Source organism: Podarcis tiliguerta (assembly GCF_965153285.1).
Source record: "Podarcis tiliguerta genome assembly, chromosome: 7".
In the NCBI taxonomy this organism is placed as follows: Eukaryota; Metazoa; Chordata; class Lepidosauria; order Squamata; family Lacertidae; genus Podarcis; species Podarcis tiliguerta.
In genome coordinates, this window is record NC_139540.1 from 68,268,179 (window position 1) to 68,286,870 (window position 18,692).

General features: G+C 42.9%; 1 long non-coding RNA gene across 1 annotated transcript; it reads right to left on the reverse strand.

Moving 5' to 3' along the window:
- Positions 1-274: 274 nt before the first annotated feature.
- LOC310681659 lies at positions 275-18,445 on the reverse strand. The gene is made up of 3 exons (XR_014513459.1): positions 18,349-18,445; positions 16,424-16,465; positions 275-489 (listed from the first exon to the last, which is right to left on the reverse strand). It is a non-coding gene; the product is annotated as an uncharacterized lncRNA (long non-coding RNA).
- Between the last annotated feature and the right edge of the window lie 247 nt (positions 18,446-18,692).

Here is an 18,692-nt window from a genome sequence, read left to right on the forward strand (position 1 = left end):
CCTCTGATGAAAATAGAGACATCCAAAGGAAAAGCAGGACATTCTGGGATCAAATCAGAAACCAATATGGCTTCTGTAATTCTTGGACTGTCCCTGAAAAATGGGACACTTTTAGGATCTGCTAACAAGTCCCTTTAACAGTAGCAATGCAAGGCCTTCCACTTGTGTGACGGGCTACCCTTCCCTCTTCTTCCCACACTCTTTTCCCTCCAAATTGGCTTGATAGGAGACTCCCCACCCCCACCCCATAACAGTGCAGTAGGGAGAGGCAGGATTGATTGTTCACCATTTTATTCCTATTTTGCTCTCCATTTGTCTTCATGGCATGCACTGCAAATGTGATTTAATTTGAAGATAATTTTACTGGACCAAGAGAGAAAGTCATTGTTCTATTTTGCCAGCGTATTATACCGCCGATCCATTTTGGCATGAAGTGGGAATCCTCCCAGGGTGGTAGCAAGCAGGGACTCAAATATTCCTGGGAGTGACCTGTAAAGTAGGAAAGGGGATCCAAAAATAGTGATTTATATTGGAATGGGAAGGACTTGGAGTAAGCTAATGGCAATAATTTGAAGAGCTAATGAAAGCTAACAGCTCATTATCAGCTAATGATAGCCATTATAAAATATGCAAATGGAGATAAAGGTCTTAACATGGTCTTAACCTTTGGACTTTGGATAGACTTGGCATTGTAAATTCATCCAGGCATGTAAGCTGTAAAATAAGTGAGAATTTGCACTCTTCTGGCATTTCAAAGTTGCTTCTTAGCAGGAAACAAATGTAAGAATGTAAGAAGTGAGCCCTGTTTGATCAGATCTATGCCTCATCTTATCCAACATCCTGTTCCCACACTGGCCAACCCAATGCTCATGGGAAACCCACAAGCAACAGAACCATCTCCACTTGTGATTCCCAGCAGCAGGTAGTCAGCGGCAAAGGTTAAGGCAAAGGACCTGTGGATGGTTAAGTCCAGTCAAAGGTGACTATGGGGTTGCGACGCTCATCTTGTTTTCAGGCCGAGGGGGCTGGCGTTTCTCCACTGACAGCTTTCTGGGTCATGTGGCCAGCATGACTAAACCGCTTCTGGCACAATGGAACACAGTGACGGAAGTCAGAGTGCAAGCAAACACCGTTTACCTTCCTGCCGCAGCAGTGCCTATTTATCTACTTGCACTGGCATGCTTTCGAACTACTAGGTTGGCAGGAGCTGGGACAGAGCATCGGGAGCTCACCCCGTCATGGGGATTCAAACCGCTGACCTTCCGATTGGCAATCCCAAGAGGCTCAGTAGTTTAGACCACAGTGCCACCTGCAGCCCCTATTCAGAGGCATACTGCCTCCAACAGTAGTTAGAGTTATAACATGGCTGTCATGGCTAGCAGCCATTGATAAGATTGTCCTCCATCAGAGGTGGATTTAGAGAAGTGTGATTGGTTCAATCTCACTGGGCACAGGCGGATCCCTAGGGGCTCCACAGGGGATGCCACAGCTATGATTTAGAATGGAGAGTGAGAGTCAGGGGGTGCCAAATTCTGGCACTGCACAGGGTGCCTCTGGAAACTGAGGCCCTGCCTCCATGAATTTGTATAATCCTTTTTCAAGCCAAGCTGTTGGTCATCACAACCTCTTGGGGGAGCAGATTCTAAAGTTTTAACTATGCACTACATGGAGTATTTCGTCTGTCCTGAATCTTCCATTATTTAGTTTCAGTAGATGGTGCCAAGTTCCAGTATTATGATATAGCTTCCTGTGGATGTAAAAGATAATGATTCTGGCATCTACATATTGCTCCCACTTTCCTTATAATACCCTTAAAGGGGATTTCCCTATAAAATGTAGTATAAACACTGACAACGAGGAAACACTGGCCTGCGAATGCTCCAGTTGGAGAACAGCCTTTATCAAAGGTGTCTTGGACTTTCAAGACACTTGAACTCAGAATGCAAGGGAGAAAGGAGTTATGAGGAAGGCATGCTTGGCAAATCCACACTGTGATCAACTCCTGCCCAGGAACCAATGTCCCCACTGTGGAAGGAAGTGTGGGTCCAGAATTGGCCTCCACAGTCACTTATGGACTCATTGTTAAAACTGTGTTTATGGAAGACAATCTTAGTTGGCTACGAGTGATCGCCAAAGAAGAAGAAGATTGCATTGTATTATTTTTTTCTTAGGACCACGGGGCACCTGCTGAAAGCAGCAGCCCAGCATCCAGTTCTGCTTTCTCTTCCCATAACATTTAGTCAGGTAAACTCACAGTGTGATGGGATTGGGTTGTGTGCTCCTCTGCCCCACCAGCAATGCATAATATAAACTGAAGGGGGACACAAAATGCTATGCAATCACATCACACCACACATGGTATTATTGGGAGAAAAGGGGGGAAACATTTCTCAGATCAAAACCTTAGTACTCTATCCACATACAAAATCTTGTAGCAACTAATAGATATACCGGCCTAGCTGCATGGCTAAATGTGGTAGAATGAAAAAGGAGAAATATGACTCGAGGATGCCAAAACCATGATCGGTGTTATTGTTCAGTACAACTGACACATTTTGGCATAATTGCCTTTATGTAGGCCTTATTCTCGTATGTGATTGCAAACTTGCAGAGCAAAGTTCTCATTTTGGCTTTGCCGGCACTTGATCATAGGTCCATCCTGTCCTGTTGTGTGCTGTTCCATCCTACTGTACACATTTTCCACTCACACTTTTTACATTAATATTTTAAAGCAAAGAATATGCTGTTTATTTTTTTATATACCAACCCCTCTTGCTCTCCAGGCTTCAGGAAGCTATCCGCAAGCCTTGGGAGCCTGCAGGAGTTCCCGCCGGGCTCCCAAGGCTTGCGGACAGCAGCCTGCAGCCCGAAACCCAGGGAGCGCAGCAGAGCGCGCCCCGGGCTTCTGGCAGCTATCCGCAAGCCTTGGGAGCCTGCAGGAGTTCCTGCCGGGCTCCCAAGGCTTGCAGACAGCAGCCTGCGGCCCGAAACCCGGGGTGCGCAGCAGAGTGCACCCTGGGCTTCGGGCAGATATCTGCAAGCCTGGGGAGTCGGGCGGGAGTTCCCGCCAGGCTCCCAAGGCTTGCGGATAGCAGTCTGTTCTGGGGGCTGGGGTCGGGGCAAGCTCGGGCTTCCCCCACCCCAGATCCGCGCCTGGGGGGGAATAATTTTTTTTCTTTATCCCCCCCCCCAAAAAAAAAGAAAAACCCTAGGTGCGCCCTATGGGCCAGTGCGCCCTATAGGGCGAAAAATACGGTATTTGCCAAATATCATTCAGATGAAGTTCTGAACTAAACCGTGAACTAAAGTGAACCAAACTCAGGGTAAACATGAACTTGAATTAGTTCCTTTTTGGATGTGTCAAACTTGAAATAGTTGCTTTTGAAAACAGACTTTTGAAGCTCTGAACAGGACTACCTTTAATATTGTGGTTGTGTGATTTGAGGATCACTGCTACTAGGCACTTCTATTCCACTATTTGTTCAGGTCAATTTATTGGCTGGTCAATCATCTGCAGCATCAAATAGATGGGAATTCTAATATAATAGCATCAGATACAAGGCTTGGTTAATTAGGGCATCCTGGTTATGTTTTGACATTAGCAGAGTTTTCCGAAAATTAGAAATCCAAGCAATCTATATGAATGCTAACTGAATGAACCAGATTTCCCTCCCCAGCCCTTAGGCCACAAAGAAAGTAACTCAAAATGACTTCACTGAATAAGAACCCTTTTTGTCATTACTTTCATGTATTGCTTGCAAAAGATAGTTGAGAGGATGCAGCTATGACCAAAAGACACATTTGTATTGAATGTGATTATGGCATTGTCAAAAATATGGTCTCAGTGATTAATTTGTCAGACTGCTAAAAACACATTAAATAAGAACCTGGGACCATAATGAGCAGAGATTGCCAACATCCAAGCTAGCGCATTATGGATTTTTGGGGGGGTTAGGATTTTCTTCCAATAAATTATTGATTGCCTGCTAACCGGTTGCTTCTTGTTTTGCTGGAGACAAAATCCTTCAATATTTCTTAATAGCTTGTTGTTGTTGTTTTTATAAATCTGATGAACATATTTTCTTATTAGCATGGGATGAAAGACTGCCAGGAAATATACAGGGGTCATTATTAAACTGTGTAATCCTGATTGATTGGAAGGTTTCATCCTTTCTGGGAAGCATAGCATCAGAGAGATTCATCTCGTATTAGATCTTGTCTGCTCCATTAGACTGAGGGACCATTTTTAGCCTTGGCTTTAGCAGTACAGAATTAGCTGAATGGCAGCTTCTTTCTCTGCTGCCTGGTAATGTTGTAAGTCTGTGATCATGGGAGAGGAGCCTATTACAGTGTGACTCCAGTTTCTGACAGGAGGAATACTGTGGAGAACATAGGGATGGACAGATTGCCGATTTATCCTCTCTGTCAGTTCATTCATAAGTCTGTCCCATGCCCACATTAAATGTTTGTATTTAAATATGTATTTTTTTATATAGCTCAGTCTATGAATTTCTAAATGTACTTTATGTGGCTAAATATTTTATGTATTTAGATATGTTAAATCTGCGTTTCTTAATGTATTATTTCCCAAAGGCTGCATTTTGGACACAGTGTAGTGCCTTGTTCAGAGACCTGCAAGAGCCGGATGATAGTTAAATTTCTAGTCTGTGTATTTGTCCAGGACAGAGCCTCATCTGTCCTGGACAAATACATAGAGCTAGCAGTGTATTTGTTCAGGACAGATGAGGTGGGGTGAAACACTCACCTCAGGTGGTGGAAGTGCAAGAGGTGGGAACCCACCTGCCCCACCATTTCCACACCTTGCAGAATGCTTCCCCCATCTCACTGAGTTCAGCAAGACGGGGAACTTTTCAGTGGAATTGTGTGATGGCAGAGGGCACAGAGAGGGCAGAGGGCACCATGTTCCCACTTTGCAAATTGGGATGGGCCACTTCTGGTCAAGGATTTATGAATTAAGTTTCTTCATTTTAATATGCAGCCCAAATGAAATTCTCCTAGAAGAAACCAATGTGGGGACTTCCGTCATGTGAATTCCACCATTACTGGGCAGCTTGAGAAAAGGCCATGGCTAGGAATGGAGAAGAAACTGGATTCCGTTTGTATTTAAAACCAAACATACCTAAGTCACCCTTCTCTGATTTTTGCACTGCAGTTCTGCAGCTAAGTAACGTGAACAAAAATGCATATACTAGGCTAAAGTGGGCACAAAGACTCACACATCATAAATAAAGGACATTAAAATACATTATACCAGGGGAAGTTGTTTTGGGAAAATGTGTGTGTTAGGAGAAATTCACAACTAAAATGTGGAAGAATTTTCATGGGGGCGTCTTTTTAAAAATGGAAACTCTTGTTTGAAACGTGGAGAACTGAATTTAGGATTGGGGGGGAAAAAATGAGAAGCTGAGATAAACCGAAGTTGACCAATTCCTCGCCATTGTATAGCAACACTTACACCAAAATCTGAATTCCACTAAAAGATAAATTTTCAACAGAAGTAAAAAAGAAAAAAATGTATATCAAGGACTGTTTGTACAACCTTAGTCCAAAATCATGCATTTAGACTACAGTCATATGCACACTTTCCTGAGAGTAAGCCCTAGTCCATATGCTGCATAAACACACACAGAATTGCAGTATTTACATTAGGTAGCTATGACTGCATACAGAAGGACCGTAAACCTTTAATAACTTCTTTCACAGTAGTGTGGATTTTATTGCTTTTCGTTTGGTTTTTGCAAGGTGCCCTGGGACTCTTTTTAATATTTAAACATCCATATAGACCAAATACAGCATTTCTGTGATCCACAACTGAGTGTGAGTGTGTTTTGGAAGAAACTATGCAGAGAGCCAAAAATTGCTTGGTGTTTTCCTTTGCAGTATTTTCGGATGCCAAAGAAACAAGCGGCTTTTAAGACAGATCGGCAGCTTGGCTTTTTGGCAACGAGAAAAGGTTTTGAAGGAAATGAATAACAGTGTTCTGCATTCATGTCCAGGAAGGTAGTTTCATACAGAGGGAACAGTAAGGATGACTGGACAGAGTAACCTAAGACAGCAAGGAACCCAGTGCTTGAAGGGGTGTTTGGGATGGGATCGGAAATTATCATACTTAGAAGTATAGAATCATAGACCTGAAGAGTTGGAAGAGGCTTCAAGGGTTCCAATGAAGGAATCTCAACTAAAGCATCCATGACAGATGGCCACCAAACCTCTACTTAAAAACCTCCAATGAAGGAGAGTCCACTACCTTCTGAGGGAGTCTGTCCCACTGTTGAACAGCTCTTACCATCAGAAAGGTCTTCCTCATGTTGAGTTGGAATTTCCTTTGCGTGTTAAAATCCCCAGGAGCTTCCCAATAAATAAAGACACAATTGATACGGAATTTAGTTTTAGGTTATTGGCATAATTTTGGCCACAACTTTATTGATTACAGATAGTGAGTGGTTTGCTTAGGCATTGGTTCCTGACTAGCTGCACCTGACCTCAGCAAGGCAGCACTGACAACTGGGCCCCACCATAACGAAGGTACAGGTAAACACCGTGAGGGAGCAATGGTCCAGAATCAGACTCAAACTCACCCCAAATGCTCCCAGGGACTCTTGCGTGGCCCTACCCCCCCAAAAGGGGTCAACAAAAGCATGGTGAATCCCTGGATTCCTTTAACATAATACTTTTGCGCATTGGAGGGGACAGGTGCTTCAGACCACCTTGAACCAATGCCTAAACGCCAAAGCTTACAAAGTTGTGACAATTTGCTACATGGTAGGCAAAACCCAAGTGGCATCGGCTAATCAGCCAAATGGGAAAATTCCTACCGGGCCCCTGTCCCAAAAACAGACGACTCATGATGGCATAGCAAGATCATAGCAAGAGCCTAAGTATAGGGAGGGTGGGTGGGTGATCTGATGCACAAGGTGAAAAGAGGAAGCTCAATGCAATGTGCAGCAGAATATAAAGGTCCCTGAGTTAACACAGAAAATTCCCCATTGGCCAGATCTGCCAAGCAACTGAGGGACCACCAATCGGGTTGTTGTGGCTATCCAATTGCTCCCACCCACTCAAACAGTGAGGTCAGTCCTAATGATCTCACTGCAACACCTGCCCTCTGTGAGGAGGACTCGATTTCTTGTGACTTGAAGCCATTGGCTCAGTATGCTACACATCAGTGGCATTGTACAGGTTGGGATGAATCCACACCATGTATTTAATGCACATTCAAAGCACATGACTTCCTGTAAACTTCCTGTAAAGCACGTGCCTTCCTGGAAACTGTACTTTCCTCCTCAACACCCTTAAAATATGTCATGTGCTTGAAATATGTGTTGGATATGTTTTTAATGTTTCATGTGGATCTTGTTTTTGGTGTCTAATTAAAGCTTTTTTGCTTAGGTAAAATGTCATTTTATCACGTCTGCTTGTTTTTTAAAATGTTTATTTTATCTATATTTAAATAAACAGGGTAACGGAATCCCAGTTTAGATATATTTTTCTCTCGTGTGAAAAGGAAGAAAGCAGAACCACTCTCACTAGCTACATTTCCTCCCTTAAATCTATGCTGCTCCACACATCAGTAAGCAAACATCTGTATCAAGGAGTACAGCTCCTTGTGCAATTAGAACCCTGGGCATTGTCATGACCAGGAATTCTGAGATGCAAAGTAGATCCAGGGAGGAGGAGACCTTCCCTATGTGGATCCACTGGCACCAGCACCTGCCTCTCATCCCCTGGACTCCAAAGAGACAACTCTGTCATCAGTCTCCAATGACTAGACCACAGACTCCTCAGAAGGTCAAGAAAGACCTCACCACAAGAGGAGTAATCACAGCCAGAACTTCAAATGTCTGTGATAAGTGGGAAAGAAAGATTCCAGGAAGAGGCTTGCATTTTGTATGTCCTTCAAACCAGAGTTATCTCCTGTTAGTCAGTGGGTTAGTCTACACATGCATGCTCCTCAGCTGATGAGGGTGACTGATGAGGACGACCTCAGGTGACTTTCATATATCCATGAACTAACACAGATCAAATACCATGGGGGGGATCATATGTACCATTTCACAGCACTACACTTTTCTGTGGAAACTGTGGTCAAAGGTCCGAGTAGGGGAGCCAATGGGGTAGTAGATGAGAAAACAGGCAGTTGTCTGTTGCTTCCTTTCCCCACACCACCCTCTCTACTCTAAAATGTGCTGTGAGATCTGACAGAGGCTTAGATCTACTGCCAACAAGAGTGACAGAGGTGATTGATTGGTAACATCAAAGAAAGACCCTGAAGAGGAAATGTGGGAGGTAAACGGATGAAGGATGGTGACCTTGGAAATTATATTTTGAACTGGAAAGAAACAGGCATGGCTTACGACTGGCCCAACAAGATTCCCATTATTCTGCCTCCTTGAGGGGGCAAAAGGGTGGAGGTAGAGTCAGGCAAGTCATCAATACTCAACCAGCAGTCTACATTTGTGTTGGTGTGTCACAAGTCTGGCAAGAATGATTTGAACCCATCAGTTTGTTTTTTATTTGATTGTGATAATGTCTGGAACCAGTCTGGCCGTTCATCTGCTGAAACGTCTAGCAATTCATAAGCTCAATGAAAATCCCTTTAGCACTACTTAGTTGAGTCAATCTGTGACTAGTACAGGAGTAAAGCTATTGATTCGACTTTAAAGCTCAGAGGGGGAAAGTCTTGTTAGAATGCTAATGGTATTTCAATAGGTCAGCAAATGGAGGGAAACCGTGGAAGGGAGACGTGTAATCCTCACAGCTTCCCCACCAATGGTTGGCCCATTAGCTTCAACCAGAGCATTCCTTTGGCGCTCTTTGATGATTGGACATGCATGTCAATAACTTTTAACAATGGCAATTTGTTTCTAGGTTGAAAACTTCAAATCAATCAAATGTGCATGCAAATAGCTCTATTAAATCTAATCTGGATTGCAGAAAGAGGATGCTTAAGGAGATAATGAAAATTGAAGCTTCTCTTTAATTATCTCTATAAAGTCTTTTGCCATCAGCATAAAAATGCAGTTAATGCTTTTTGAGTAACAATCAACTATTTAAACAAAGACAGTAATTCTACAGTTCTTGTCCAATTTATGGCCACAGATCACAAAGGTACTTAAGCACACACCTCACTATGAGCACAAGAATAGCTACATTGACGGCCTCTGGAATGACTGCTTCCTTTAACTCTGGGCTTCTATGTTTCAATGTGATGTGCAGTCTCCTGCAGTAGTAATTGCTTTCCCCTTTCTTTCCATCCTCATCACAGAAAGCATTTTTTCCCCAGCTATTAGCATGATGGACAATCTTCACAATTTGGAATGATGCAGTCATGGCTTATTTAGCTTGCAATCTCAGTAGGGACAGAGTGCCAGTTTGACAAAAAGCAATGCAGAATCACCTGATCTGCACCATCTCAACCAGTTCACGGATCAGATTAGGTTCTACTCTCGAATCTGCACTTTGATTGATCTCCATCTTATCATATTCATCTCATAAAATGTGTCTCCTCTGCATTGCTTTTTTAAAAAGTAATGAGCACGTGATCTGGGAACTTAAGTTTTAGGAGAAGCCAGCAACAGGAGTGGTGTAAGTCAAACTATATTTTAAAGGCTTGCATTCCCTCAGACAGGCATGGGCCAGATCAGCTAGCAGCACCCTTTCTCTGCAATGGAATTTGGATCTGTTGTAACTTTGTGTTGGCTTAATTTATGCCTGCTTTCTGCATGTGGGGACCCCGAGACCACCCCCTTGTTGATGAATAAGACACAAGGACACAGATATTAGGTTAATGTTATTGGACAACTTTAGGCCACAACTTTATTGGTTGCAGAATGTGAGCGGTATTGGCTGAGGCAAACAAGGAAGTGAGCCAAAAGGAAGCTCTCCAGCTCTATTTAAATGGGGCCTGGCCATGCCCCCCCCCCCCAGCCAGTGGATTGGCTGGCAGGTGAATGACATGGCTGGGAACCTCTGGGGTACATGGGACTTCGTCCCCGCACCCCCGGAGGGAAGTGCGTGGCCACGTGGTCCACCACAACTCCTCCCCACTGGGAAGTGGAGTGGATTTCCAAGCCAGGTTCTTGTGTTCAGGATTGCTCCCTTAGAGCATAACAGGTACCTAGGAAAGGTAAGGTAGAATCACTCTGGGTTCACCCTTGCTGTTGAGCTGCCTTTACAGCATCAACAATACATTGTCACCAATACATATCATTGCTGCCTGTTCTGTTATAGAGAGAACTATGAGTGTACAGAAACAATTATTCACCCTGCTCTTTCTGTGGTTTGTACGTTCCACAGTTCTGTCGGCACCAGGTCCGCTCACGTTTTTGGGTGGGCGGTGTTGCAGCCAGGTGTCAGGGCCCCTGCAGTGATCCGGTGCGGGGTGGGTGGAGATTGACGAGCCTGCATCACTGTCCAGGCCACGTCACCATCACCCTGCCCAGGGGTAGCCCTGCTGCCCAATCAGCGCCGGTGGGAGGTGTGGCCGCAGGAATCTTAAACCACAGTGTGGTTGTGGAGCCTTTGTCTTGCACCCTTCGCTGGATCTCCCAACCCACCCACCCACCCTCTTTTCATACTTTGCTCTGATATGACCTTGCTATGGACAATTGATGGCTGCCATATTGTTGGATTTTTTCCCACTTGGCAAATTGACACCAGCCATTGGGTTTTCGCCTACCTTGTAGCAATTGTCACAACTTGAGTGAGGTTAGGCATGGGGTAAGTCTTTGTTTGGATGGAGGGGAGGTTGTAGTCTCCGCCTGCCCTTCCTCAATAAGGGTATCCTATTAAAGGGATCTAGGGGTGTGGATTCTGTCTGATGCCCAGACATGGGCTAGGGCCATGCCACAACCCCAACAGGGACCTCTCAGGGTGACCCTATTTGATGTATGTCATAGGGATCCCCCTACTGGTGGTTTACGCTTAGATGGACTCCCTGCAGATGGGTGGGAGTCGAGATATAGCCTGGCTTCACCCAATGCCTAAGCCAAACCACACACATCTGTAACCAATAAAGTTGTGGCCTATTTGAACCTATAAACCTAAATACTTGTGTCCGTGTGTTTATTATCCACTAGGGAACTGCAGGTCACGGGGCCTTGGCACACAATGGATATCATCTGCCAAATTGGATTTTTGTGCTGGGCAGCTATAAAATTTGAGACCCTCTCCCATACCCCCAAAAGGATTTTTTTGTCTCTCTTTTTTAAAAAGACAGGATTTGATTAAATTTCAGGCTTGAGAACCAAGAGGTTATGGATCCTGCCCACTTACAGACTTTTTGCTATAGTTTTCTTGCGAGGGCAAACTTTACTGTTGGGTTTAGTTAAAATTCACTTATTCCCTCACTTGTTTTATAAGCAATTTGTATGAAAATGGCATATGTGAGAGAGGTGACCCTAGGTAAGAGGAATGTTAACCATATTTCTGTGCTGGAAAACTACTGTGATTTTGTAGGTTGTGGCAATGTGATATTACAATTCATATAGCTAATTTTCCTTATGCTGCTGCAAAAATGAGATTTTGTAATATGAACCAATTTTAGAGTAAGATTTAGAATAAAATTACCTCTTTTCTAATTGGGAAGTGGAACAGAGATTTTAAGCATATAAGCTCTTGATTACTTGGCGAGGAGTGGCTATAAAGATCTTATTGGACCAATTCCTAATTTGTGTTCACTCCCCTGCAGTTGAAATCAGCCAGACCTTCAGTTTTTCAACCTCCTTTCAGCTTTGTTCTTTGGACATAGCTGTGATATTGGAGCCTATGTGTTTCATGTAATCCGATTGATATTGATTCATCATTAGTATAATTCAGCTGCCCAGATTCGGAAAGATGTGATGGGGCTTCTCCTCTTTATACCAAGGTTAGATTGTGGAGACCTGTTTCCTCCATAGGGTGAATCACCTTCTTATTGGTATCTGTGAAACCCAATAATAATAATAATTTTATTATTTATACCCTGCCCATCTTGACACTTCTTGAAAATATTGATTGGTTACATTTATATCCCCCCTTTTTCTCCAAGGAGCTCAAGGCAACATACATGGTTTCCCCCCTCATTTAATGCCCACAACAACTGTGAGGTAGTTTTGGCTAAGAGGCAGTGGTTGGCCTAAGGCAGGCATAGGCAAACTCAGCCCTCCAGACGTTTTTTGGGACTACAACTCCCATCATCCCTGACCACTGGTCCTGTTAGCTAGGGATGATGGGAGTTGTAGTCCCAAAACATCTGGAGGGCCAAGTTTGCCTATGTCTGGCCTATGGTCACCCAGTGTCAGGAGTCCAGGTTCCCAGCTTGATAACACAGTAAGCATAGCTAGTTAAAAGGATGGCTTTATTGCAAAAAACAAACAGATAGCTCTGGACGGCTCTAACAAAGCCTCTGGCACCATTACTCAAGATGAGCCTTCTGAAGACTACTTATGATGTCGACAGAAGATACTGAACTTATGAACCGTACGTCTTTTGTTTTGCTTCCTATCTTGCAACCCTCCCATTCGCCGACATCTCGGAATTAATGGATTGTCTCCCACCACTTCCTTTTCTGACAGGCTGTCTCTGAATTTTTTCTTGCCTATTTGTGCTTCTGGTGAGCTTTGACTGCGTTCTAGCCTGCTCTCAGCTACTGTCTTATCAGCTGGAATATCAAGGTCAGGAAGAGCTGAAGTCTGCAGCTGCCGGCTCTCCCCTGCCTAATATCAAAGACTCTCTGTTCCTGGCTGCTTGCTGCAGTTGGCTGCAAACCTTCGCTTGGAGCTGGCTCATTCCTGACACCCAGTGAGCTTCACAACCAAGTGGATATTTGAACCATGGTCTCCCAGGTCCTAGTCCAACACTCTGTCTGCTATGTCATGACTCTCCATGTAGCAGCTCCTGATGAATCACACTAGACTGATGGTGTTCATAGATGGAGCACCATCATAGCCATTTAGGCAAAATGCCCCAAGTATTGGTGAGCAAAACCACTTCAACCCTAGGGTGGAATATATAGAAGGCTATTTCAAAGTAAAGGGGACCCCTTAATAACTTCAAATGTATTTGTGGCTTGATGATGTAGATCAATGATATCATAATAATTTATTCCTTTATTTAAGACTATCTTGATACCGCTTAATATATATATAATATCTAAGTTGTGTATAGCACATTTTAAAAGCACAAATATCACAAAATAGACAATTAAACCGTTGATACCAACTACTAAGAACAGCAATGAAAGGTACAGAAATGCAACAAAGAAATGCACTGTACACAAGACAGTGTCTATTTTTAATAATCAAGGAAAGATGGGGGGGGGGAAGATGTGCCTTCAGAAAGTTGACTGACGCAGGTAACAGAGACAGCATCATACTATGTAATGTTAGACACCACCAGGTGCTCAGGTGATCAGACCCAGAGAATGGCAAGATTGTAAACCTTAAATAGTTGGGCACAAAATTAAGCAAAATCAGTTGGCTCCTGCCAGAGATTGGGACAAAAAAATCCCCCAAGTGTCCCAATTTTGATCAGCAGGATGTTGGAGGGTATGGAGGCAAATGAGAAATGGAGATGAACCAAAATGAACTGATGTACCCATCCCAAGCAGTGGGTTCCAAAAAGATGGCAGTGGCACATCTCACTAGGCCCAAGCCCAGTCCACATTTATGCATGCTAATGACATCATCAGCTGCACTGCTGCATCAGCAGAGGCTTAATGAAGAGGATCCAGGGAGGGGGATATAAAAGCCTGGTACAAAGGCAAGAGAGAGAAATAAACCCTTGTCCTTCATTAATTAAGCATAGCCCTTAATTAAGAGGAATGGAAGAAACTGCAGCATTAGCAATATTAGCAAGTAAGCCTCCGTATGCTTTGAAAGGTTTTACTATATAAAGTTCTGCATGATATTTTTATGTTATGACTTCTCCAATAAGTCGAAGGATCCCTGGATGGTTAAGTCCAGTCAAACTTGACTATGGGGTGCGGCGCTCATCTCGCTTCAGGCTGAGGGAGCCGGCGTTTGTCCACAGACAGCTTTCTGGGTCATGTGGCCAGCATGACTAAACTGCTTCTGGCACAACAGTACACCATGATGAGTGTCAGAGAGCACGGAAATGCCGTTTAACTTTGTGCCGCAGCGGCACCTATTTATATGTGCTGGTATGCTTTTGAACTGCTGGGTTGGCAGGAGCTGGGACAAGGCAATGGGAGCTCACCCTGGATTTGAACTACCGACCTTCCGATCAGCAAGCCCAAGAGGCTTGGTGGCTTAGACCATAGTGCTGCCCGCGTCCCTCTCCAATAATGTGAGTCTGTCATACCATACATTTTACAATGCCCTAATAATAAAGTCCCCTGCTCTCTTTTAATGGAGAACACAGCATGGGTACAGCATTATTGGAGAGAAAGAGAATCATGAGGATGTCCTATGCACCTTGGTCAAAAGAAATATTAATGGTGATGTGGTTTTCCAGAGTTTATTCTTATTGAATGTTCTGTGATCTTCTATCCTTTAAAAGACCAGTCATAGGGTATTCCCTTATACTGGGATTTATTGCCAGTTGTTCACCTGTTCTTTTCTTTGACAGGGAATATATTGCTTGCCACAGTCAGCAAATGTGTTAATGGCACAGTAAGACCTGGAATTGCACCAATGTTCCTGTCAATCAAGCAAACTGTTTGGGTTCTAGCTTAGTACCTTCAAGTCCTCCCTGCAAGTCAGCATCCTGACTTACCCTTCGTAGTACTTATATCAATTTGAATAATAAATCATAGTTGCTTTATGGTGATAGAACTGAAAGCTACTTTCTCATTTAAAAGCTTTCATCTTTATGATGTTCTATATAATGAATACCACAGCACACTAATGAGACTGCCGGCAACTCCAGAAGATGTATGGCTGTCTAACGTGGCTCCTTTTCGTCCCTGATAAAAGACAGCATGAATTTATCAGTTTCATAATTTCCCTTTACTGATATGGATATATAGATTAAAATTCATGGCTCTTTAAGAGAACTGTGAAGAATCCTTCTTGTTTAGTAATGTTCTTAGCATTCCAGGTACCTTTTATGTTTTCTCATTTAGAATGATATACTGCATTTTCCCTGCGGTTGGTATTTGTGTAAGTGCAGAAGAACCGCATGTGCAAAAGTTATTTAATTTTTAAAAACAGCATTAAGTACTGAACTAGAGAATAAGGGACTTCATTTATTTTATTCACAGGATATTAATGTTCACCCCCGAAAAGCAATATTGAAAGTAATGGACTGAATTGCTAATGCATGTGTGCTTCAGATTCACCAGATCTTCCCAGAGGGATGGAGAAGAGGTCATTTTTTATGTTTCAGAGAGAGAGAGAGAGAGAGAGAGAGAGAGAGAGAGAGAGAGAGAGAGAGATGTAGCAAGTCAATCAAGTCAGATAAAATACTTGGACAGTAAAAGTGCTGATGGACAACTAGGCTTTCACACAGGGAAATAGTGTCTTAGTTTTATGGAAAATGAAGAATGATGGTATGGATGTAAGATGCATAACTGCAAGTCCAAGTCCAAACACAATGAACTAGTTTTGAAAGGTATGAAAAGAATAACGGGCTTCACTCAAAGCAATGTTTGGTGGTCAAACAGCCTATGTGTGCAACTACTTAAGCAGGAAGTATTTTATTTTATTTCACAAGACAAGATAAGACAGTATTGTAGATGATATTTTTTTTAAAAAAATTAATAATAATTCATTACCTGCATTGATGATAGTTATTGTTTGGATGAAGGGGTTTTATCCATTTCTGCAGTCACTCAATCAATCAATCAATCAAACAAACAAACAAACAGTAGCTGAACAGGGTTCCACACAGTCACAAAAACAAATTAACCGAAAAAGCCTCAAAAACAAAAACGCAAGATAAATAGCAAAAACAAAAGCACCAAATTTAATCTGTTCTGGAAGTCTGACTTCTGAAATGTTCGAAAACCAAGGCTCAGCTTCTGATTGGTGCAGGCGCCTCAGAAACAATAGCCGACAGCCACATTGGATGTTTGGCTCCTGAAAAACGTTTGAAAACCAGAACACTTACTTCCGGGTTTTCAGTGTTTTGGAACCAAGGCGTTTGAGTACCAAGGCATTTGAGAATCAAGATACCACTGTACTCCTTTAGATAGAGACTTGGCACCTTCCTGTCCTGCACAGCAAAACTCACAGCAAAGTCCACATCTAGGCTGCAGGTTCAAATGTAGTTCCATGCACAACACATAGTCCAGCAGTAACCAGGAGGTAGGAATCACACAGCAGAAATTTTGAGCAGCAGACAGACGTTGCTGGTCTAGCCCTCCTTATATAGCCAAGACAATCACATCCTGGCCAGATACCAGTTACAGGTTCAGCAGCTACCATGGAGATCTGGCCAGGTGGAAGCAATCGGCACTTACGTTTTTCCTGGGCAAGAATAAACCTCCTTCAACCTGGTGAAACTGCAAGCAACCAAGGAACAGATTCACAATGGTGTTGTGATGTTGAGCCAGAGTATCCAAAGGATGTTGACCTTAGTCTAGTCAATTAACTCTTGCACTTCCACCTGTATGTCAAACAAGCTCACCTGAAAAAGAAAATTTCAGCCCCCAAGGTGTGTAACAAATAAAATTCCAGGAGAATTTTTTTGGGGGGGAGGGGGACACCCAGATTGCTCCTGTGTTTAATGGTTACAAACTGTACTGGCATGATATCAATTTCCAGAGTAACAATTTCCAAGATCGGTTGTCTGCACTAAGCATTCTCTGCACAGAAAATGATAACCTGTGACTTAACTGATTTTAATGATATAATTGATAGTTTTGCATCCAAAAGTGCTTGAAAGAAATCCGTACATGGCATAATGTCATAACAAAGATATGATTCCCCTATATGTGCCTTCAATAATTCCATACTTTTGCAAATATAGTAAAGGTTATAAATTTATAAACAATTTTTTATCAGTCCTAAAATTCCAGCAGTGTTCTACTTTTGTTGAGTAGATAAAGAAAAGAAGAAAGTTTTGTTTCTCACAGTCAGATGCTATTAAGTTTGGGCCTCCCATTGTCTCCCAGCCCAGAGCCTCCAGTTGTTTTAATCTGGTCCTGTATGTACGCTCCCCCCCCCTTTCCGTTTTATTTAACGTATATGTGACTCTCGCCTAAATTATAAGCTAAGAACAACAGCTTTAGAATGCAATTTATCCTTCATACACCAATGGATTCTAAAATGCCACAGGCTATGCACGCTAAATGTAAAGGCTAAGCTATAATTGCCACTCTCCCCCTCTCTTTAAGATTAACATTATTATTTATTTATAGTGCAATATACCAGCACTGCCATTCACCTTCTGACTGTGCTACTGCAGTCGGGGCGGGAAACTGGATTGTATAGCTTCCAATAAAATTGACTAACTAGTTTCAGGCTGAAATCCTCTTACTCATGAGTAAATCTCACTGCAATCAATAGAACCTGCTGCACAGATGCATTTAGGGTTGTTATTTATATGCAATAATTCCCCATATGCAAATTGTCTTATATACACGTCTCATGTTGCTACAGTCTAACCAAAGGGGCTTTGCAATAAGAAATTTCTTTTTCTCTCAGTCGCACAGTTTATATATATCAAGGGTGGTGATATTTGAGTGTCAGGGACTAGGCAGAGGAGGAATGGTGGAGACCGCCTTCCCATCCTGACCCTTCCAGGGAGGAGGAAGAGAGTATTGATTTACAACAAGGGGTTAAGGAAGGTTGCAGCTTGGAGGCAGATGAGGGGGGAAGTTGGGAAATCACGAGAAAGGCAGACAACACCTGGCTGAGGTGTTATCATTAGAAATCATTCCAGACCCTCCATCTCCCAGAACCCAGTGAGCCTTAAAACTAGGAGAGCAAAGAGCTCAAAGACAGAGGGCACCCATAGAAGTGACAAATGAGGAAGTGGAAGAGATGGGGAGTGGAGATTTACTTGGGACACCACCGTCATCCAAGAGGTTGCGTTCTATAGCCTCTCTCTGTAAAGATTGAAATTAAAAAGGACTATGAAACTTTTCCTTGTCTTTATACTTTCCTGGGCAATTAGCCAGGATCGGCTAACAGCACCCTGACAGCAGGGAGCAGAGAGCAATTGCCATTCAAATCACACACCTTCCAACTTTTCTAGAGAAAGGAAATGTGGTTGTATGAATCCGTCCCAAAGTCACACATAAAGTTGATTATTTGATGTATACAGAGCTGTGAATGTATATCTATTGGCCTCAACTTGATGGGTTACAAACTGGCAAACCAATCTAAAACTTTTTCCCAGTAGTAAAAGTTAATATATCCCCCAAATAAAACTATTCATCACCTGTTATGGAGATCCATCTTGACAGGGCTGAAATGCAGTCTGACTGTTAACTGTTTCTGGCTTTACCAAGACTTAAAGCAGATCCTCTTTATGACATCACACATGACATCAGAATGACATGTTTGCATTCAACCTAGACTATCTCCATGCCAACAGCAATGGCCAGTAAACTTCTGCAGCCAAGTAATCATCAGCCTGACTACCCAGTTGTTCAGATCTAGACTATTGGATGTTTAATTTTTGCTCTCATAAAGCCTGGAGAAGAGCTGTGTATAATCTAAAACCTGCTTCCACTGTGAAAGACAACTAATTGTTAAGGACTGGGCAGAGGAGGAATGGTGGAG